At 42.8% G+C, this 2810-nt stretch overlaps 1 long non-coding RNA gene across 1 annotated transcript; it reads left to right on the plus strand.

Moving 5' to 3' along the window:
* Positions 1-1210: 1210 nt before the first annotated feature.
* LOC147232944 (uncharacterized) lies at positions 1211-2470 on the plus strand. The gene is made up of 3 exons (XR_015106328.1): positions 1211-1355; positions 2247-2320; positions 2420-2470. It is a non-coding gene; the product is annotated as an uncharacterized LOC147232944 (long non-coding RNA).
* Positions 2471-2810: the final 340 nt, after the last annotated feature.

Below are 2810 nucleotides of genomic sequence, written 5' to 3' on the forward strand. Positions count from 1 at the left end.
AGATGTATAGGTAGGTATGAGATACATGATAGAATAGTCGGAGTTTGCAAATGGGGGGAGAATTTTGACCTGTAGGCTCTTCCTTAATTCATCAAACATTTGTCCAGTACTTTTCAGCTCCTTGAGGCATACTTTACCTATTTCTGAAATCTGGGTAAAGCTGGCTCCAATTTTATTCATGTCACTGACAACAAAATCTGGGGCACCAGCGTGATGCAGATGTTGTGATTGGAGACAGTCAAAAATCAACACCGTATGCTGTTAATAAACTCTCTAGGAAGGTAGAAAGGGTGCATGGAAACACAGAAGTTTGACATTGAGACCACATAGACTCTGTCTGACACTTGATTGTTTGCATAAGTAACCCCTCCACCTCTTGATTTCCTCAAGGAGTCATTTCTGTTCCTATGGATACAGGTGAAGCCCTCCAGTTCCACCAACGAGTCAGGAGTGTCCTGTCGGAGCCATGTCTCTGTCAGTGCAATGATTTTTGATTCTCTATCTTCATGACAGAGCCTCGAGTTTACTCAGAGCTCGTACATTTTACAGCTCTGTGATAAGATATTACTCAATACAGCTCTTTCAGTCGTAGACTGATACCACCAAGGAGCTCCACTGAACGCCACAGGAGGTCTTTCCTACCTGAGGCTATCAGACTTTTTAATTCCTCTTCCCTCAGCCGCAGGGAATCTTCAAATCTTTGTAGTTAACAGTTAACAGTTAAGACAATTTATATTTCATTGCATTTCTTATTCTTCCTCCTTTCTACTATTATCTATTACTGTTATGTTTTTAATTGAAACTCTGGCACAACAATTTCCTTCGGGATAAATAAAGTTGTTCTCATCTCATCATCTCAATATAACTGAGGGCAGCAGTGGTCTTTTAACCCACCTGTGGAGTTGCTGTCTGATGCCCCTCTTCCTATTCAGGGATTTTCCTGCAGGCTTTGCTCTCATGTACTCAGATAGATGGTCCGGGGGTGTGTTTTTTTTGTCCTGCAGTAGACAAGGGACATGCCACATACAACATGCTACATGTATGCTGCCCCGGAGACAACAATGCTAGCTGGTGTTTGAGGAAGGGGGGGGGGGTCTGTTATGGTTGTTTTTTTTTTTCCGTTGGTCCCGACTCATCAGCTGATTCGGTCCACCTGGACGCACTGCTACTGCCCCTGGCAGGCAAATAGTGCTGATTTGAAAAGCTTCAGCTCCACAGAGGTCCCACCATTTGCCCTTGCCTTTGCCAGACTTCAAGAATCCTCTTGCTCTTTCAACGGATCACAACACGCCGCACTTTGGCTGTTGAAGGCAGAAACATTTCCCGACACCTGAATCTGACATCTCATTCTTCAGGTAACATCTGTAGCCTAAAGCAAAAGCTGAAACATACTTGTGTTTAACCTAGATGATTAAAAGGAGTGAAATACTGCATATTTGACTTCTTTTATAATGCGGTTTAAAAGTTGAAAGATAAGATTTGTAGGACAAGAAATGCCTGCGTGAGAAATTTGACAGACACTGCAGTTGTCCAACGGTTTATATGTTTATGTAATTGGATGTCCACTGATACAATAGCTTGCAAACAGTAACAGCATGGGGACAAAGCCACACACAAAATATTCCTCAGATGACCCTGAACATACATATATTATACATATACTATATATATGTCAGTTTTTATAATAATAATTTATCAATCCCTCTTTGGGGAATTCATTCTCTGCAATTATCCCATCATGGATGAACCATGAGCAGGATGCTGCTGTCCACCAGCAGCCAGGAGTTCAGCGTCTTCCTCAACAACACTTTGACACACTAAGCGGGGAATCGAAACTGGAATGATTGGTTCCAAAGATAATTTGCTCTACCTCCTGCGGCACATCCCCACCCTCAAGTTAATTATAAGACCAAACCAACTAAAACCTTTTTTTTCACCCCAGTTCCCTTCTCTACTACCAGATGTGGTCGCACAAGACTTTTAGTTCATTTCAAGCTTGGAAAACAGGTGTTTTCTGTCAATTGGTGGAATGAATTCTGATCTATGAACGACAAAATAATGATTTATTATTTAAGCTATGGTTGCAGGGCCGTGGATATGTTCAAATTCTTAGAAGATTTATGTAATTGATGTAACATCAGCCAATATTTGTCCTGAGACATTTACTACCTTCCAAAGTAGCAAAAAGTATTATTAAATTAAAATTAATTGTGGTGGTAAATCACATTTGTTATCAACATTGTCAGAGCCAGACCAAGGGGGATCCGGCGCCTAACGCGTTTGAGTGACTGGTGTTGCCATGGAAATATAAGGATCTTCGGTTAGTCTGTGGCTGTCGTCTCAAGCTATGATCAGGATAAGTGGTTCTTCTATTCTTTCTTATTGTTTTATTTTTACACATGTGTTCTCCCTCAACCAGAGCATCGCCCCTCCTGCTTCAAGAACACAAACATTGCCGTCTGAAGAAGAGCCCACCCACCTGATTACAGGCCAGTCGCACTCACTCCAATCATTATGAAGTGTTTTGACAGAGCCGTGCCTGCCCACATTCGCAGCAACATTTTGGACAACCTGAGCGCCTTGCAATTTGCATACCGGCCAAACAGGTCAACCTCAGATGCTGTTGCCGTCACCCTCCATTACTACCTCTCCCACGTAGAAAACAAAGAGTCCTATATCAGGAAGCTCTTTGGACAGCTCCACCTACAACACAAGTCACCCCCTATTAACTCACTCACAAAATGTCCACCCTTGGCCTGCACCCCACCCTCTGTGACTGGCTCCTTGACGTCCCAACTGTCAGACACCAG

Source organism: Fistularia commersonii, chromosome 7 (genome assembly GCF_037954325.1).
Source record: "Fistularia commersonii isolate RoL2024-O1a breed Wild chromosome 7, RoL_Fcom_v1.0, whole genome shotgun sequence".
NCBI classification, from domain to species: domain Eukaryota; kingdom Metazoa; phylum Chordata; class Actinopteri; order Syngnathiformes; family Fistulariidae; genus Fistularia; species Fistularia commersonii.